The sequence below is a fragment of the Argopecten irradians genome, chromosome 11 (assembly GCF_041381155.1).
Source record: "Argopecten irradians isolate NY chromosome 11, Ai_NY, whole genome shotgun sequence".
NCBI lineage: Eukaryota > Metazoa > Mollusca > Bivalvia > Pectinida > Pectinidae > Argopecten > Argopecten irradians.
Genome location: NC_091144.1, coordinates 19006956 through 19028958, shown reverse-complemented (window position 1 = coordinate 19028958; position 22003 = coordinate 19006956). Strand labels below are relative to the sequence as shown.

Genomic DNA, 22003 nt, shown 5'->3' with positions numbered 1-22003 from the left:
GTACTCACTCTGTCTATATATAACTCAACTGTGTATATACATCATACACGCTTAAGCACGTGAACTTACCAGTGTCTAACTCAACCATGGCTACTATGACAGGCAAAAGAAAAAAACATTTCTACTTCAAGCTCAGATATTAGTTTCCAGGATAATGAAGCTCCCAAGAAAACTAGTACCAGAAAACTAGCGAAGAAGCAAAAAACAATGAGTGCTAATTATACGCAACCTACTCTGACTGCATTTAAAATGGACAATTTACAACTAAAAAAATTGGTGAATGAATGATAAAGGCAATTAACAATCTAGAATCAAAACTATCCTGTGTTGACCAAAAACTGTCTGGAATGGTGACCGTAGATAGCTTAAACGAAAAGTTCAGCAAAATGGCCACAAAAGCTGACTTATCAGAAGCGACAACGGAAATTGTGAATAAACTACAGTAACTGAGACAGTTGAAAGCAGAGTTCTTGATTTAGAAACTACCAATCACAAATTGAGCAATAAAGTTTCGTCGCTGGAAAGAAAGATCAACCTGATGGAAGATTCTATTGCTGAGGTTGGCTACACAGCGGAGAAGGCGGAGTACGGTGTTAATGAACTAGAGCAGTATACTAGAAAATCAAGCGTTCGTGTATTTGGTCTAGAGGATGATTGCGATGAGAAAATTGAAAATACGTGTTACAAAGTTACTACAGACCAAATTACAACTGGATATCCAAAACAGCGACATCGATATCGCGCACAAACTGAAAAGCACGCGCATCGTGATAAATGGTGATCAAACACAAGAAAACCAACACATGTTAGACATGTGTTAGTACGACGAAATAATTCGCCAGTCATGGACAGATAACGACGGTAAATTGTTCGTTCAGTTGGTGACGGACAATTCCAATCACAAGGTATATCCTATACATATACTATAGAAAATCGCGTATGAAAAGTAGCCATAATCGATAATTTGCCACAAAATTTATTCCGGGACATTTTGATTTAGTGGTGATTGTCGGTTTGTTATTTTATCACACGTACACTGTATAAACATGTACATTGAAATGTAATGATGTTGTATCATTTATACAAGTTCACACTGCGTCTGGCACTTGGAGCTTTTCGAACAACACCTGTGAAGAGTCTCCATGTGGAAGCTAATGAGCCATCTCTAGACGATCGACGAAAAAAATTATCCTTACAGTATGCTGCTCAACTCAAATCCAACCCCAAAAATCCTGCATTTAACCTTGTATTCAATCCACAACATCAAGAAATATTTACACAAAATCAAAAGCTCATACCAACATTTGGCATCAGAATTTCAAAATTTTTGCTGGAACTTAATATAACTTTCGACACCATTGACGAGTACACCGTATCGGATGTACCACCATGGCTCATTCAAACACCTGATATCAATTTATCTCTACATGAGAGGGCAAAATCCAGTGCATTACCCGAAGAACACAAAATCCTCCTTTCGGGAGTGCATTAGGGCTTTCCCTGACCATGTTCAGATCTACACTGACGGATCAAAAGATGGTGATAATGTTGCGGCAGCATGCTGTACATCTAACCACTGCTCCTCTATCCGACTCCCGGATACTGCCTCCATTTTCTCTGCGGAAGCATGTGCTATCGGTCTGGCGCTTGACCATATCGAAGAACACCGCATTGAAAAGGCAATCATCTGTTCAGACTCTCTTTCGGTTCTTCAGGCTTTGAAATCAAGAAGCCCTAGAAATACTCTAATCCAAAATCTTTTAATCCGAACATTTCGATTATCTTCTAAAACTCAAATTACTTATCTCTGGATTCCCAGTCATGTGGGTATAAAGGGGGATGAACAGGCTGATAAAGCAGCTAAGACTGCTCTTCGCCTAGCACAAACAGATTTGAAACTACCATACACCGACATCAAACCTTCAATTCAGTCAGCCATCAAACACCATTGGCAACAAAGGTGGTCTACCGAAACAAACAATAAACTGTTTAAAATTCAACCTACACTTAATCCTAAAACTGTCCAGTCGGAAAGACCGCAGAGAGGAAGTTGTTCTCTCTCGGCTCCGAACTGGACACACATATTTTACACATTCCTATCTATTGAGAGGGGAGGATCCTCCCACATGCCATGCATGTGATTCTCCTCTCACAGTGGAGCATATTTTATTGCATTGTATTGATTTTAAACACATACGAGATAAATACTACGATGTCTCCGACATGTACACTTTGTTTCATGCCGTGAGACATAATCGTATTTTTAATTATCTCAAAGAGATCGGTATTTTAAGCAAAATATGAACGTTTTCTCATCATACATCGTATCAACTCAACATTTCATCGTTTCATCAACTTTTTGCATGAGTTTTCTCATGTGTTTTAGCCAAATTTATTTTATCCCATGCAAACTTTTTTTTTTTTTTTTTTTTTTTTTTTTTTTTGTTATCAAATTAACGTTTACAATCTGTGTTTTAGTCCTTACTTGCTTTTTTCTTACCCTGAACTTTTATCCTGATATTAATGCATGACTTGTAGTTTGGGCCCTAAATGACCTTAGTTGTCGATGGGCCGTAAAACTCAAACAAACAAACAAACAAATCATATTATACATTAATATATATCCAATGGTATGTTCTTGTAGTTTTAGCTCAGTATCTCACATAACTGTGTATATATATATAGTGTTGGGTAGAATTTTTCAGGTCTCACGATCATAATATTGTGTAGTATAACTGAATATATCATGAAAATTAAACTACAATTTGTATCATTTATATTGTGTATTATCACTTACAATACATCCTCTGTGTGCTTAAATATTTATATTTTAAATGCGTGCTAAAATATTACAATTGTCACAATTATTGCTCAGTGCCAGTGAAAACCATATTAATAAATGAGGACAATAGTTATATTATGTACTGAACAATTTAATAAGACTCATGTATTTATATATTCTTACGTATAAGTGCGTTCGGTATCCGATTGATCTTAACGGTATCCATTACCAAATTGTACCTATAATTGTATTAATAATTAAAAAGTATACATATGCACGTCCTGTAAGTTGTGAATTTCCGTTACATAATCATAAAACTAAATGTAGTTACATAAATGTATGTACATGTAGCATGTATTCAAAATGTGTAGAATATGCTCATATTACGGTGTAGTTTTCTATGTTCTGATATTTATTTATTTATTATTTTTTTAAAAGCGAGATGATTGAAATATATATTGTCATTGTTTAGCGAATCAAATTAACGATATGATCTATACATATTTGTGACTTACATTTCCCTCAAGGTGCAGAATACTATCAATATCATTTTTTGCCGTCATGCAAAGAACGACAACTTTTATTATGCTACAGTACGTCTTCTACTTAGTTATCGTTCCTGATAACATCTGTAATTATTTAACGACGTTGTCATTAAAAGCTGTTTAAGAATATATAACAGTTTGATATTATAACGATGTACATGAACCGTTTATAAACCTAAAAACAACAGTTAATTACATGTATATAGAACAATCTCAATCTACATTATTTAATCTACAGTATACCTGTCTATATATATACATTGTCTGTAATGTTAAACTTATGTACAATACAGTACGTAAGTGTATAATTTATACACATATTATGCTTATAAATGCTGAAATATGTAAATATACATGTATAACTATGCATTTTGTTAAAAGTAATGTAAATTTATGAAAATGTGAAATTTATGAAAATTTAAGCTCTGCTGGAATTTGGAAATATTACTAAGGAACGATAACTCTTTTTTTTCGAATGACTTTTCATTTCAAAACAAGCGACACAATTGCAATAATATAATAAATACTAGAAATTGATCTTTCAAACAGTCGATCTTTTTTTCTTATTTCTATATTTTTGATGAGGTAATTCCATCCATATGTTTATTTTGCTTCATGTGATCAAATAATTCTCTCTACAGCAATTCCTGCTGCCCCTATTGCATGATCGTAAAAGGCGACTAAATTTAGGATCTTATCTTTTCTCTTCTTCCTAACTGTCTTTATCTTTCCTTTTGGCCTTGGGTTGAGCGTTCGCCCATGTGAGGAAGGCTTTGGGTTCTGTCCCATGGCCGAGACGCACCAAAGTCTATAAAAGTGGTAGTTTCTGCTCCTGCTTAGCGCTCAGCATACAGAGAGTGGGACGACTGGTTCGCCCGTTGTCAGTATAATGTGACCGAGTGGGGTGTGTTGTTTGTTGTCTTCGGCAGCACGCTCCAGTGATATAGCACTATAAAAAGGGCAACAGTACCTCTATACAAGAAGACACACCATGAATATACCGCAGTCTCCCAAATCACGCACAACATACACGAAAAACACAGCATACATGGGAGGCCGTCCTTAGGAAATTATGTAATAGCAAGGATAATCTTTATTTGATAGATTGCTATGAGGGTCTAACTGAAGAAGGTCATCCATTGGTAGTATGTCTGACAAGAATGACGCATCTGGCGTAAATGTAAACAAAGATGGTCCAAAAAATGTGGAATGTCGTGTGGGAATTCAAAGTGCTAGCAACATTATTGCTAATAATGACAAGGACATAGTCATTCAGATCCCCGCCAATTGAGATATCAAAGCTGAAGTAAGTTTGATTGTGGAGACTTATGTGTATGAAAAAAAAACAGGAAAAAGGAAGTTGATCTAAAGAAAGATGGAGTATAATTCAAGTAGAGAGGGGCTGCAATTGTTGAATCAGGTATACAGCCTTGACATTTATATTAGACTATATACACAAAGATGGGTGGAGTTTTGCAAAGTAACATTTACCATTTACCATGATATTTTCAGCAATGTTTCCATGGTAACGGAAAAAAGTGCAAAAAATGAAAACCTAAAAATAGCAAAAGGTACTACTAGACCATAAAAAGAATGTGTCTATGAAGTTTCGTGGAAATATCTCTGCTGGTTTTAGAGTTATGCTCCGGAAATGAACCTGCTACAAAAAAATATGATATTTTCAGCAATGTTTCTATAGTTACAGAAAAAAGCACAAAAAGTGAAAACCTAAAAATAGCTAAAGGCACTACTAGACCATAAGAACAATGTGTCTATGAAGTTTCATGGAAATATCTCTGCTGGTTTTAGAGTTGTGCTCCGGAAACGATTCTTACATAATAAATCTGCCATTTTCAGCAATGTTTCCATGGTTACAGAAAAAAAAGTACAAAAAAGTGAAAACCTTAAAATCGCAAAAGGCACTACTAGACCATAAGACCAATGTGTCCATGAAGTTTCGCGGAAATATTTCTGCTGGTTTTAGAGTTATGCTCCGGAAACTAACCTGGTACAAAATATGATATTTTCAGCAATGTTTCCATGGTTACGGAAAAAAAACACAAACAATAATGAAAACCTTACACCTAGACCATATCCAATGTGTGTAGTTTCGTGGAAATATCTCTACTGGTTTTAGAGTTATGCTCCGGAAAACCATTCGTACGGACGGACGGACGGAACCCATTTGTATATCCCCCGCCAACTTCGTTGGGCGGGGGATTTTTGCAGCTTAATTTTCTCAATCCAAACACAAACCTAGTAAATTACCCTGTATCTGTAGTACATTTGTACTCTTCTGTGTGTTTTTTTAATTTCAACACAGTGTATACATGAAAAGTTTGGGTTTTTTTTCATAATAGACATTAGTCGCCCATGCCATCAGCAAACAAATATTATGTAACTATTAGCAGTATTAATGTTAATGGTTTGAGAGACCATAAGAAAAGAGAAAAGGTGATGTATTGGTTACAGATGCCAACATATATATAAAATTTGATATAATTTGTATATTGCATGATCAAGGCGACTAAATTTAGGATCTTATCTTTTCTCTTCTTCCTACTGCACTTAATCCTTTCCTAATGGCCTCCCTTGGCACCCGCCTCACTTTTTCGGCCTTGATGTGAGCGTTCGCGCGCTGTGAGGAAGGCTCTGGGTTCTGTCCCCTGGCCGAGGACACACCAAAGTCTGTAAAAGTGGTAGTTTCTGCTCCTGTTTTAGCGCTCAGCAAAAAGGGAGTGGGGACGACTGGTTCGCCCGTTTGTCAGTATAATGTGTGACCGGGGTGGGGTTGTGTTGCTTGGTGTCTTCGGCGGCATGCTTCAGTGATATAGCACTAAAAAAAGGGCAAAAAGTTCCACTATAGTACAAGAAGACTCAACATGAATATACCGCAGTCTCGCCGAACAAATCCCGAAACACGCACGGGGCTCGCACAACATATACAAGCAAACACATCGCATACATGGGAGGCCGTCCTTACATGCACCCTTGATAGCTGTTAATAGGACGTTAATTTTCATCAAACAAACAAACAAACGTCACTGCACAGACACAGACCAAATCTCATGGACAGACATAACTAAGGGAGGTGGAAGCATGTGGAATAATGGCACTAATTCATCAAAGGGGGTAGCGATAAAGTCTCAGGAAAACAAAAATGTGGTAATGGCAGAATTATATCAGCCAACATAGAGTCTGAAGATAAACTTTTTGAACTATATAATGTGTATGCTCCTAACCATGGTAATAAACGTAAAGATTTTTTAACACAAATAAGTAAAATAATTGATGACAACAAAGGTCAATTATCAGAATGCATTTTAGTGGGATATTTCAATTGCACTCTAAATAATAACATAGATAGAAAACCAACACTTTAAAAACAAGAAATAGGACAAGGAGAATTAAGCATACTGATTAGTGACAAAAATCTTGAGGACATAAGGCGTTCTCAACATGTGTTGTCATAGGGTCAAATGTACTACGTTCATTTGTCTGTGTCGTGTATTTGTTGCGTTACCGTTTACAGGGAGTGTGTCCTGTTTACCTGTGTGCCTATTTATAGTTAATCCATGTGTGTCCAGGTGTCCTGTCAGTCTTAGCTTGTTTAGCCTGTTTGTCCGGTTTGTGTACGGGTATGTTTGTGCGTGCATGCAGGAGTATACATGTAGGGGTGTGTCTGTGAGTGGGTATATATGTAGTGTGCAAGGGGGAGCGCGACGTTAGACATTTCATTTGCGGAGCTGAACTAGCCTTTCGAGTTTACTCCGAAACACATGGACTCCTTACTCCACGACACTTCCGATTAATTGTTACCAAGTAGTCAAAGGTAATTATAGAATGTAATTACAATATATTTGTGGATGTTTGTTTGTTTGTTTGTTTGATTAATTAACGTCCTATTAACAGATTTGTGGATGTAAATAGTATGTGTATATGTTCAGAAACTTATAGAAGCTTACGTATTATGTTTGCATGGATTTCGTTCCCGCTTCAAATGACCATATGTAGACGACGCGCTCCTGTGAGAGTAATAAAGAACCAACAGAAGTAGTAAACAACCACGTCTTTGTTTATTACTATCACAGTCGGTAAGAAGAAATTTACGTTTAAGAGATGTTATTCAGAATCAAGAATTTACAATATGTTTACTCCTTCTATAAGATGCGAAACCTTTTCAGTGATCCGTATATAAAATTTTGTCCACACAGTGACCATAATATGATTTCAGTTAAATTATTGCCACAAGAAATAGAGCGTGAGCCAGGAAACTGAAAGATGAGTATTAAAGTTATAGAACACACACTATTTTCACAAGCTTTCAAAAACTGTTGGAGATCCTGGTTTTCTAATATTAATAAATATACAAATATATGGGAATGTCGGGAAGTGACCAAAGTTCAGATAAAGGAGTTGTCAATGGAAATTGGTAAAATTTTAAGTTCTCGAGATAATAAAAGAGGACGAGAAAACATTAGAAAAGTTAAGGGAAGAAGATGGGTTCAGAGAAGATATCCAAAAGTTACAAAAAAAAAAAATTAAAGAACACCACACTAACAAAGCTAATGCTGCACGGATAAGGTCAAGAATACAAAACTTTGAAGAAAACGAAAAATCAACAGTTTATTTCTTTAGTTTAGAGAAATATAATACACAGAAGAAGCAGTGGTATAGAACGAAATCTGCAGATGGAAACTATAAAACTGGAATAAAAAATATTCTACAAGAACAAGTATATTACTATGAAAAACGTTTTAAAACAGAAGGATGGGGTAAAGAGAATGCAAAATATTTAACACAATTCATTGAAAATAAAATATGTGAAGATGATAAAGAGAAAACAGACAGGGATATAGAAGATGAGGAACTATATATAGCTATAAGAACTCTTGAAAACAACAAATCCCCATGAAAGGATGAAATTATTGCAGAATTTTACAAAAAAATACTGGGAAATAATTAAGCAGGAATTTCTGGATGTAATAAAATATGTGTTTTAATATAATTCTCTGTCTAAATCTCAGGGGAAGGGAATACTGAAACTACTATTTCAAAAGGGTGAAAGAGAAAATATAAAAAAAAAATTGACGGCCTCTAACACTACTAAATACAGACCATAAACTTATTGCAAAAGTTATCAGTAATAGAATTAAACCACTTCTTGCTAAAATTATACACACAGACCAAAAGTGTTTTGTGCCAGGGATAAATATCATGAATGCCAATAGACAACTACAGGACTTAATTGAATATTGTGATGTTGAGGAGGAAAATGGAGCCATTGTATTTATTGATCAACAAAAAACCTTTGATATAATAGAATGGGATTGAATATTTCATTGCAGCTTCAAAAAAAATTAATTTTGGACCTAAATATTGTTATTGGATAAAAATGCTTATAGGTAATGCTACAACATATATAAAAATAAATGGTTTTACTTCAAGATGTTTTCAGTTATCTAGATCAGCGAGACAGGGTTGCTCAATGGCGCCAGTAATGTACATTTTACAAGCAGAACCACTGGCATGTACTTTACGAGCAACTTCAGAAATTAAAGGAATCAAATTACCAAATACCATTAACTCAGAAGTAAAATTAAATGGATTTGCTGATGACCTACAACACTTTCACAGAACTGAAGAATCTATCACACAATCGTTTTGAACTATTTAAAATACATGAGAAAGCATCAGGCTCAAATATCGACAATTTATGGAAGGATATAGTTTTAAAAAATCTAAAACTGTGTGCAAAGATTACTTCCAAAACAGTTATTTAGAAAAAAGGAATGGCAAATAATATGGACCAAATTTCAGTACATTGCTATCTCACAAAAAAATAAACAATTTTAGTGATTTTTTTTACATAGAATAATTTTTACAGAAACAAAATTACAGTTAATGAATAGATCGGATGGAAAATGTCATTTTTGTGAAAATGCTGAAACACTGTGTCATTTATTTTACACATGTTATTATGTTCAAAATTTTTTGTCTTGTATAAAACACAATATTTCTAATCAAATCTCTTGGAAACAGAAAATTATTGATATATTTAGAAATAAAGAAAAAAAAATGCTAGGTAATTATGAAGATGACGAGAAAGATTTATTGGAAACAATTGTTATCGACACTAATTTACAGTATAGAAAGTTGGAAATAATGTGAAGTACCAACACGAGAATATAGGTGTCCGATCTGCACTTGTTATCTTTAAAAGCATCATTATAGAAAATATTGGAAATTATTTGAAATGTCAAAATCCAAGAAAAAAGGAACAGTACAAAGTAGTTATCAAATGTCTTAGTATAGTTCAAAGTATTAAAATCTTCAAATATAAAAGCAAGTATATATATAAACTTATATTTATATTTAGAGTCTGGACTTATTGTTGAAAAGAGAGAGAGAAAGAAATGTTTCAAAAATATGAAAGGATGCAATTTGTTCATCGAGGACGGATATGGATGTTAAAAATGCTATATCTTAGGCTAATAATTCTAATCAAGTTTGACTAATTTCTTACGAAAATTGGGCAAATAATGTTCACAAATATGTTTTTCCTATATAAAACTAAAAGTAAACTTGACCCCTCCCCAGAGGGTAATGTGAGACCCCACGGTCATGATATAATTCACAATTTTTATAAAACACCTTAAGACCTTTTCATCGATAATTATTTGATTCTACTATATCCAGAATTTTAGAATATTTTTGAAGTTTTAGCCTATTTGACCTCTTTTGACCCCGCCCCTAAGGCCCCTGGGGGTCAGTCAAGAAAATTTGTTAATAGGATTAAATGGCCATCTCATATTGATAATTCTGACAACATTTGACTTCATTTCCTATTACAAATGACCATTATAATGCGCAAAAAAAAATGTGTTTTCCCCCAATAAAACTTTAAACGTAACCCCCACTGCTCAGGGGAAACTAGAGACCCCTCATATAATTCACATGTGAGAGTATTTATTTCATCGTGAGTAGATATAAGATTTTTAAATTTTACTCATTTTGGGACGGACCACATAATTCGGTCTATGCCATAGAATAGAAGATTCCGTGGTTTTTTGCATAAGAAGTCCGACATCCGACGCCGAGGATACGCACAGACAAAAGGCGATTAGAATAGGAGACTTCGCTCAGGTGACCTTAAAAGGTTTACTGTCATTGTTGATAGAACAATTTTAATTCTAAATATACAGTTTTATACACCACCTCAGTTTCTATTACGGGCACTTGTTTCATTCCCGTACCCTTATTTTCTCAAAAATGCAACAGTGACCACTAGCCAACGCTAATTGATTCATTACGACTTTGTCCGTCAAAGTTTCATAAGTATGACGGAATCGGTTCCCCCATCTAGGGCCCTAGTTGTGAAACATATTGCAAGCATTTTACGAGTGGACCGATCGGACTTCGTCCCCACAAGAAGTTACTGGCGACCTCACCTAGGGCGGGGCCATCTTATTTCCCCTCTAAATCTTTGGATGGCGCTTGAATGACGTTGAAGTTTGTCTACGACGCTATTTCTCAGTGTCGTCAGATCAACTAGCCTAACGCTTGAAGGGATCTTTACGTTCGTTTGTGTACTAAGTTATTGGAGTGGACATCGAGTCACAGGTAACTGTACCAAAAGAAAGCATAGGCTATTGACTCTTGTTTGTGTTAGATATTGTTTACATTATCCGGGACTAGAGCTCTAGGTCTTGACAACCCAATTAATCGGATGGATCCTAATCAACTATGGGCTCTAAGGCAAAATAAAAATGTACAGAACGTATGCTATTCTTGTAAATTCATTCATTTACTGTATGTAATATGAAATATAGAGTGAATGAGAAATGAGAGGAAGGAAAAAATACTTGAATGTGCGTCTTGATGACGATGATATTTACATATGCATCGTCAATTGGCGAAAGTGCAAAAAAGAAGATCAAAGAATACAGAGACTGGAGGGCTCGGCCAGTCCGTTGCCAAGATTGCGGCACCACTCCTTGCCAAATGGAGAGAAAAACCCTTTGGAAACCAGAAGGATCCCGTAAGAGGAGGGGAAATGGCCAACTTCTCTCACAGGTCAAAGGCCATGCGCCTGTTTTGCGATGGCCTTGAGCTGTCTGTAATGCTCACAAAGGAACTGCCAGAGGTTGAACTCTATTGGCAGAAGAAATGTTATGACCAATTTGGTGAGGATCAAGTCAAACTATTCCCTCGTTGCATCAGGAAAAAGCTGGATTACAGGTATTCCATCCCACGCTAGATTCATATTATCGTGGGAGGATGTCATTATTGGACACAATTGGCACGGATATAGGCTTTGATTTTGGATTTACGGCTGATATATTGCGATCATTGGATTTTTTAATAGTTTTTACTGATTAAGATAAACTATGATTTTTACCATTTTGGTTTCATTTCTGTATATCCTGTTAGATATAGACATCTTGATATATTGTTGATTTAACCAAATATCAATTGCAAAATTGTTTATATTCTTTCTTTTGTATTTATCTTTATATGAACCGTGATATCTGTAGTTGGATTAAGCATAGGTTTTATTTCAATGTTGTTTTCACTGATTCTATAAGAATCTATTGATGGTCTGTAAAAGAGATGTACACATGCGTGTTGTATTAATGAAATACCAACATTTTGTATTGTTCAAAGCCTTATAATGTCTGTGCTATTATACAATTTTGTGTAACCAGTTTATATTTTGTTTGATCGGATAACTTGAATGTTAAATTTAAGTGCGCTTCATATGTTTGTGAAGGTTATTTATATTTACACCACCACGGAACTACCTCCATTTCAAATAAATATCACAAGATCATGAGGTGATGAGTTACATCCCGATCTCACAAAAATGGACCAATGAAACTGAACGGAGGTCGAAGGACATCAAACACACAATCATAGACAAATCAGACTTTCTCACAAGTTAACAAGACATAAGGTGACATAAAGAGTTTGTCTCCCTTTGACAATAATTGAAGAAAAGATGAGATGCTGTTTTGTTATTAATTTTTTATTATTACATTATATTAATTTTCGTTACTGCATATGTAATTAACTATTTCCCTTAATCATTGTTTTTGAAAAAAAAATGTTTGTGGACATTTTCTCCTAATTTTCCGATTTCATCTATTAGCACATGCTAAATTCAGCAATTATGGTATGTGATGAAAAATCATTTACCATATCTCTCATAGTAATACGTTACAATAACTTTAGTATGCATATCTTCCAAAATTTTCCATTCATTTGTATATAAATATGAACAAAATTAAACCCCATAAACCTCCCGTAGGAGGCCCCTACTACCTGCATGTCGACGCACGTCCGGAAATACATTCTTCTTTTCCATAGCGCTGATCTGACTGGACGTGTTCTAAGCACAGCGTCATTTCCACATCTTACAGGGCAGTATTCTCTATTTCCAGGGTTATTATACCTGCTAGTTTCAGCAGTTATTACCGTTTGTTTGTGTAGCGTTCAGTCGTGTTTTTGGCCCCGTTTTCACCTCACGTGTTCCGACACGTGCCGGCGTGTTTACGTTCTAGTTTGTCACCTTTTTATTGTTACACTGTGTTTTTTTTTTGTTTACCGCTTAGTTCTGTGTTAAACGTCTACCGTTTGTTACACTTTGTTTTCTTTTGCAGCAAGATAATAAATCGTGTATTTATTTCTACTTTTGCTTTGTCGTTTTTGTTGACGATATTTGCGTACTTAGTCGTAGTATTATCAGTGTACCCGTGACAGGCCAGCGGCGACTCCTCGGCGCCCCTCCTCTGCTAGGAAGGCCAAGTCTTCCGACAGAATTGGGGGGAGACGCAAGGCTATTTCCGGCAGGTCTGTGGACTCGCCGGCAGATAGTTATGTTTCTGACCCTTCCCTCCCCGCCGGCGGTTTCGTTAGGTAGTCAGGGGGCGGTCCCGTCATTTCAGCATCAGTCTGGCCTTTGACGGAACAGCCTTGCGCAAAGTTGACACGCTCCGACTCCAAATTGTCAAGGACCTCTCGTAAGCCTTTTCCAGAGCTTGCCGTTAGGTAGAGTTGTGTCCCAGTCTGCAGTCACCAACTCTGTTGGTGGCGTGTTCTGGCAGCTACTGGTCCTGGGGAGGGTTCTTATATGGCTCTGCCATCAAGTTTGGGTGATTCTCCTGCTAATACCTTTGGGTTGCAGTTGGCTCCCTTAATCAGCGTTGCTGGCAGTCAGTAAGGGCCTCAGTCGTCCTTCCCTCCCAGACATTCCTTGCCAGGCTCCAGTCAGTCTGTGACTGGCCCTGGTTTATCGGTGTCTGGGAACCCGACTTTGTTTTCAGGCTTGGGTCGGTTGATTTTCATCCGACGGCTTTCCCTAGTCCTGGGGTTAATGCTGCGTGTGCGCAGGTTTCTCTGGGACAACCAAACCAGCCTGTGAATGGTTTGAGGACTCAGAATCCAGGCAGTTACAGTCCCAATCCGTACATATCCGGATCTGCTTCTGGAGGGAGTGGCGGATTACCTTCGTGCTATGAACAAGGTTTCCAGCCCCTGTCTCAAGTAGGTCAATTTGGCCAATCCTGGGGTCACTCCCAGCCCATGGTACCTCCAAATTGCCCAGGGGTTTGGTTTTGGGCCATATGTTTTCCCTCTATGGCACCCTCGGGGTTTGGTCCCTCACACTCAGCAGCATTTCGGTAGGTTGTTGTCTCCCCCTCCCCAACAACCTTCCCGTTCTGGGGCCTCTCTGGCTGGCACTAGGAAGCGTCACCGAACTCCTAGTACTACCGCTTTAGCGGTCAAGGCTGCTTCACGGTCGAAGGGGTTTGCTTGCTCTAGTTACCGAATTTTTTCGTTTCGACCTATAGTCAAGGTGGCCAAGCGTTCTGCTATTAAACGCCCCAAACCGGAGTCTAATCCTCCTAGTCTGGAATTAGCTCATTTGACTACCACCTCTGTATTCACTATTCTGGTTTTGATTCCACAGAACCTATGGGCTGTAGGGATTAGGGCACGGCAAAGGATGACGTTCTTTATTTGTCGCCTGGGTGCTCTTACGTAGATGAACTTCCTTCAGAGGATCCATCTTGGGATGGCTCTCTCTCTCTCTGACGACGAGTCACAGTGTTCGGATGAGGCTGAGGACGATGTGATTGTGGAAGCTTCCCACCTCATTTCAGGCATGCGTGCTTTACGCGCAGATGTTGCCCTTTTCCTCGGCGAGAAGGATTGCCCATCTCCTTCTACGTCATTGGTCCTGGTGGCTACCACTTTGCTTAGCTCTGTGGTACCTCCTAAGCATGCTCCACACAGCGATAGGACCCTGCCTGAGGGCACTATTACTGAGAATTCTTCTCTGCCATAGCCCAGGCTCGTGTGGCAGAGAAGAATTCTTCTGCCACTCGTGCTCCTGGGTTTCCTGATCTGCAATTCGGGGTGTCTGATTTATCAGAGGTTAAACCCTCTCATTATGCCATTAATGACTGGAAGTTAGCCCCGCATCGCGACTAGCTGGAGTCGAGGGATTTGGCTTTCTGGCCCGGGAAATTGGTGGACCAGGTGGTGTTCCAGGCCAAGGAACACAAGATAGAAATGATGTTACGCCTCTCTCTCTCAATATTCTGTCATACGTGGATTTTTTCACTGTATCCTTGTACAGATTGTCCGACTTGCCTGAGGGTAAACTTTCTGACAAGGAGAGACAGGATATGCAGGACAGACTGACGTCATTGCTAGCAGACGTAATGCTTGCTTGCCCCTGCTCTGTCCTTCTGGACATGCAGGTGAGCGAACCCTTCCTCTCTCGACTCTTGACAGTTCCTTTCACTGGTCCAACTCTGTTAAGTGGTGTTTTATCAGTTGTTCAAAAGGACCTGAAAGAGGACTCTGGCGTCAGATCTTCTTTTTAATAAGTCAAGCTCTGCTGATCCTTGTTCTTCACAGGGTTCTGGTCCTGCTTCGAAGAAGGATAGACTTAATTCCAAGCAGCAAGCTGCAGGGAAAAGGCCTAAACCCGTCTTCAATGTCAAGGGGAAGAAGGGGAAGGGTGGCAAATGGCCTCCTTCAAAGGGTAAGTCGAGTTCCTGACTCGCTTCTTCCCTTCATGCCATGCCGACTAGACCTGGATGTTTCAGGGTGTTTAAACCCGTCTTCAAATGTTTGGGAGGGTCTAGAAGTGCCATTTCCAGATCTTCCGGTAGGCGACCGTCTTGCTTTCTTTCTCCCTCAGTGGTAGGAGATCACTCAGGACAGCTGGGCTCTATTGGTAGCGTCTAGAGTTTCTATCTCTTCTTGTGGATCAACCTCTGCAGTTGCCTCCAAGTCAAGACCTTCTTCGGCAGCCTCGGTCCAACGTTGTGCATCCAAATCCTCAAGATTCTCCACCTTCACGCTTGGAGGCTATAATTGGAGGCCTCACTCAGGCAGGCTTTTCTAAGGACGTGTCCCACAGCATCACGAGATCAATTAGGTCTACGTCTTTTGCCATCTACCAATCTAGATGGAGGACTTTCTGCGATTGGTGTGGTGAAGGGAAGATTGATCCAATCAAGGCATCTGTTCAGGTGATTGCGGGCTTTCTTGTCACAGTTTAGAGATCTTTAGCTTTCACCTGGAACCATTGCTCGCTTTCGCTCAGCATTAGCTAGTGTCTTTGCCTTTCATGTGTGACGGTGCTCTAGTTCATTTAATCAAGCAAATCATCGGAATAATGTCATAAACAATACTACTCACACTGAAACGGAATTAGGAAATGTATGAATGTGAATATTGTGATGTCTAGAAACTCTTAAGTTAACGTTAACAACAAGTATTTCATGATATTATTTCTTATAATAAATTGGCTGGTCGACAGAATATTGTGCTATTGTCACGGCCGCCATGTTAGCATTCTCTACGGTATGCATAGACCGACATCGAAGATGTGCAAAACTTAATATAATTAAGGTAAAACTTTGTTTGATTTATTAACGTCCTATTAACAGCTATGGTCATGTAAGTACGGCCTCCCATGTGTGCGGTGTGTTGCGTGTATGTTGTGCGAGGTGAGTGTACTAGGAGACTGCGGTATGTTCGTGTTGTGACTTCTTGTAATAGTGGAACTGTTGCCCTTTTTAAAGTGCTATATCACTGAAGCATGCCGCTGAAGACACCAAGCAACACACCCCACCCGGTCACATTATACTGACAACAGACGAACCAGTCGTCCCACTCCCTTGTATGCTGAACGCAAAGCAGGAGCAGAAACTACCACTAAGCAGGAGCAGAAACTACCACCTTTATAGACTTTGGTGTGTCTCGGCCAGGGGACAGAACCCAGAGCCTTCCTCACAGGGGCGAACGCTCAACTCAAGGACAGAGCCCAGTGCCAACGGCCAGGCATTAGGAAAGATAAAAGTTAGGAAGAAGAGAAAAGATAAGATCCTAAATTTTAGTCGCCTTTTACGATCATGCAATAGGGGCAGCAGGTACAACATAACGTCTAACCTGCCCTACCAAGTTTGTTTGTTTTGATTCCATTATAAATCGGTTAAACTCAATTTGAGTTCACAGCTATGGTCATGTGTTCAGGACGGTCTCATAACTTTTCATGATGCAATGCGGTGTGTGTTGCGTGTTGTGTTGTTGGTGTGAGGTGAGTGTAGCATGGAATCTGATTTCTGTAGATTTTTCCCCCCCCATATTTTAAGCGGTATTTTTATATGTTCGTGTTGTGTCTTCTTGTATAGTGGAAAGCTGTTTTGCCTTGACTTTTTAAAGTGCTATATCACTGAAGCATGCCGCCGAAGACCTTGCCAAGCAAACACATATCCCTGGGCCTCGTCTGCCTAGAACTTTTACCTGACACTGGGGAGAATAACGAACGCTCAACTCAGGAGGTCAGGCCAAACGAAAGATAAGATCCTAAATTTAGTCGCCTTTTACGATCATGCAATAGGGGCAGCAGGTACAATTCTAACGCCCTACCTGCATTCCGGATGAATCGAATTATTTTCGTTCGGTCCGTTGAATTTCGAGATAACGAGTTTTGACTGTACACAACAGAACAACGAAGATATAGTTATTAAAATATATTTTTATAGCATTGCGGTCAATCAAACGCCACAGCTTTGTAGACAGTTATATTCATAAAACACTAGCTAGTGTGTTTTGTGAAGATTGTCTACAAAGATGTGACATTTATTTATACCGTAAAAGCCATAAAAAGATAGATTAATGCTTAAGTATTTCATTCAAATTTGAAAACATATGCCTATGAACACAAAGGGTTCGTGCAAAGCCAGAGATGTTGTGATGATTTTCTGTTTTAATGTGGCAGGTGATGGTTTAAAATCTATGGGCAGTGAGTATGCACCATTACTGTATATTGGAGTCGTACAAACTCTTGGGAGAAATACAACAGTGACGGGTACATTTGGTGTTAAAGATGTCGCAGCATACTGGGACAAGCCAAGAAAGATATCCAATCCAGTGTCTGTTAGTGATTTAGATACCATGTAATTACTATTGTTTAACATGTTACAAATATTGTTCTACCATATTAAACACAAATAGATAGCAACACCAGGATGAGAAACATGGAAAAAAAGATGAAAGCTATGTACATGATAGTTGGACATAAAAATATACTTGTTAACAAAATAGTAAAATACTACATAGAATTTACATCAGATCAGTTACAACTTGCAGTGCAAAGTTTTTGTTAACCTATTAGATGAAAACTCATTTTCACAAAATGCAATAAATCACTTATAAGATTGAAAATGCCCTTGAATAATTGTGATTATTTAATTAATGTGTAACATTTGTTTCATATATAAAACAGAAAAGACACCAGCATTCCAAAGAAGACTAAACCTACAGAAGGATGTGGTTACCATCCATTGAAACGTGAGATTTTGGACCTGCAGAAAATGGAAAAAAAAAGATATATGCAAGCTCTTGAAAGAAAACTATGTAACATCAGTTTGTTTGTATACTCTGTCTGACTCTGATGATAGTATGTCTGTTGAGTCATATTCAACGAATATTGTAGATTTGGTTTCAAATTATGGAACAGATAACATTAAAATAAATGATTCCTACATTGATGAGGTCAGTAAGGTATCCAAAGGTCAACCTTCCAATATCATGTGGAAATACCAGAGAAAGGGGCGTTTGACAACCTCCAATTTTTACAGTGCTTCTCATTATAGGGGTGATGATACAGACAACTGTATATTGTAAAGCGTTGCCTAGGACAAGCAGAATTTATGTCAAAGGCCACAAGTATTGCATATCACATGAACCATTGGCTAAAAAAAAGATACTTTGATAAAATTAGCCATGATCATACAGCATTCCAATGTTCTCAAACTGGTTTCTTGGTTTTCAAAGACTATCCATTCCTAGCTGCATCACCAGCTTTGTGGCGTCATGAAGTGTAAATGTGGTGAAGGAGTGATATAAATCAAATGTCCCTTCACCCTTCAAAATCAATCATCTCAAGTTGCAATGTCAAATAGCCCTTTATGTATAATGAAAAATGGAAAAATGGAACTGAAAAAACTTTTAGACACACCATATTATGTTCAAATGTTGGGACAAATGGCTATCTGTGATAAATCTTACTGTGATTTTGTGCTATGTACACAGACTGTTATGTTTATTGAAATAATTCATTTTAACACTGATCATCGGAAACTTCTGTTTGAAAAACTTCAGTTTTTTACAAGAACTTTGTACTTCCACATATTGAATCATAAATATAAAGTGATTATGTTGCTGTTAGGTTGAACAATCTCTTCCTTTGTACCAAGATTGATGAAAAAAAATCATTTTTTCATACTGTTATACATGATATTAATATGTCTAAACAGAACTTTTGAACAATTACTGTTACTGTAAAAAGAATAATCATCTGTTTATTGTATTGAATAAATTATAATTTATATCATAATAAGTTATAATTTATATCATAATCACATTTCACACTGCCATCTGAAATATTAAAGATGCTCCACCGCCGACAGAGCATAAAAGATATTCATCATTTGAACAATAATTGGTGTTTAATTGTGTATATAAATGCCTAATTAACACAAAAAATAACATAAACTAATTTATTTTGCCTTTGTTGCATACGCAATCATTACTTCATTCTATATAAGATATAGTGCCCCGGAATTTTTTCGGGTAGCAATTAAATATTTTTCATATTTTTAACTTGAAATAAAATCAGAAGCTCAAACTTTTGAATGGTGGTAATGGTGTAAACTAAGTAACTTTTTTAACTGAGGAAAAATACAAAATCGTCTGTTCCTGTTTTTGATAGTGAAAAAATACCATTTGTCAGCGGTGGAGCATCTTTAATAAATTCATATACTTTTTGAAAAATCACATAACATGGATGTAATGTATGAAAAAGTGTGCTAAACAATAAAATATCTGACAAACTTACACTTTATAGCACCAAAACAATGCGTTGGTACATTAATTTAAGCAAACAGTATAATATTGATTGAATTTGAAAGTGAAACTTGAAATTATGTGCATTGGTAAATGTCAATAAAAAGACAGTTCAATTCTAACACTGACTAGATGATTTTTATAACATCTAGAATCTTAGTGCCTAATACATCTTGTCTTTCACTGAAATTTTTTTCATCAGTGGAGACATGAAATTACAAAATGCAGCAGCAACTTTTAGAATAGAAGAAGATAAATCTTTCATATTCATAGGCAGAACATCTCCAAGTAATTAAAGACTTTAATCTCCTAATGGTACTTTCCACATGTATTCTGAGTGAAGCTATCTTTCTGGTCTGCACAATTTGCTTTGAAGTGAGCACTCGTCCCGTTCCCTTTTTGCGTACACTTGTGAAAGGAGGCATATTTAGATAAGCTCTTTTAGCAGCAAGTAAATCACGGATTTGGAAACAATGATCAGTCATAACCTCATCACCTGGCATGATGTAATCCAGATATTTACTACTATCAATAGTGATTTTTCTGTCACTTATGTTACCACTCCAACACTTCGAGACAAATGTAAATAATGCTCCATCTCCCTGCAGGTAGGGCGTAAGAATTGTATCTGCTGGCTGCCCCTATTGCATGATGGTAAAAGGCGACTAAATTTAGGATCTTATCTTTTCTCTTCTTCCTTACTGATTTTATCTTTCCTAATGCCTCCCTTGGCACCGCCTCACTTTTGGCCTTGAGTTGAGCGTTCGCCCCAGCGAGGAAGGCTCTGGGTTCTGTCCCCTGGCCGAGACACACCAAAGTCTATAAAAGTGGTAGTTTCTTCTCCTGCTTAGCGCTCAGCATACAGGGAGTGGAACGACTGGTTCGCCTGTTTTCAGTATATTGTGACCGGGTGGGGTGTGTTGCTTGGTGTCTTCGGCGGCATGCTTCAGTGATATAGCACTATAAAAAGGGCAACAGTTCCACTATACAAGGAGACACAACATGAATATACCGCAGTCTCCCAAAAAAACGCACCTCGCACAACATACACGCAACACCGCATACATGGGAGGCCGTCCTTACATGACCATAGCTGTTAATAGGACGTTAATGAATCAAACAAACAAACAAATGCTCCATTTGGTTGTATAGCTACAAAAGCTTTCAATGTATTATTGGACTTTAGTTGCTCCATGTACATGCCTGAGCCAAATAATTCTTTGGTTTCTAAAAGAAAATCTCAGTACAATCTATCATTGAAGTAGTACTAGGATATTTAATTTTAAAACATAAAAGGCATGCGCTTTTTTACTTTTTCCCTTGAAGGCCACTTGATGACAGGTTCCAAAATCTGACACAGAAAGCTGATCCAGCTGGAAAATAAGTTGGACACTTGACCTATGGATATGCCAAATAGCACTGATAATGTTATGTTATCTAATATAAGTCAGTTTTAGCATTACAAGTACAAATTCTTCAGTAATACTAAGCTTTCTTTTAGCACCAGGTTTTCCTTGCTGTTTATCCTACCATTTCCTGCTTGTGAATTTTGCAGTGCCTTTCCAAAATGAAATTTCCCCGTTGTAACTTGAGATCAACTGCAAAATTGACTGAAAAAACACTAATGATGGTAACCCAAGGAAATGCTTCACACTCTCATCATTTTTCACAACATTTCTTTTTTCAAATTCCTTTCTCAAGTTCACATTACCACTGCAGTTTGTCATTTTCAGTTTTTAACTTCATATTATCTTCTCGTAGCTGTGTGCTTTCATCCGAAAGATGCTGAAATTTCCCCTGGAAGAAGAACAAACATACTTTGTAAATAGAATAACAATTAGTAGGTCTATACTGTTGATAATAACTTTTCAATATATTCCCATCACCATGTGATTAATTCTTTTTACTAGAATATATGTGCTATTGTGACACAGTTTTTTCTATTTTTACTAATACCTTGAGATTTATTGTTGATAAATATGTCAAATAAATTTATAGAATCAATTTTGAAATAAAACTACCCTGTATTACATATCATTGATTATATACATGGATATTTCCTCGTTTAAGTTTGATATGTATATCGTTCTCTTTTAAATTGCATATACATGCATGATTTAGAGAGTTGTAATTGTTGATTATTGTTCAATGTTACATGTGACAATATTTAACCATAATAATAGTATGTACTTGATATATTGTACAGTACATTGTATGTATTGTTTATCTACATTATGAAGGTGAA

General features: G+C 37.3%; 1 pseudogene; it reads right to left on the bottom strand.

Annotated features, from left to right (window-relative positions):
* Positions 1-19921: 19921 nt before the first annotated feature.
* Positions 19922-21485, bottom strand: LOC138334453 (uncharacterized; annotated as a pseudogene).
* Between the last annotated feature and the right edge of the window lie 518 nt (positions 21486-22003).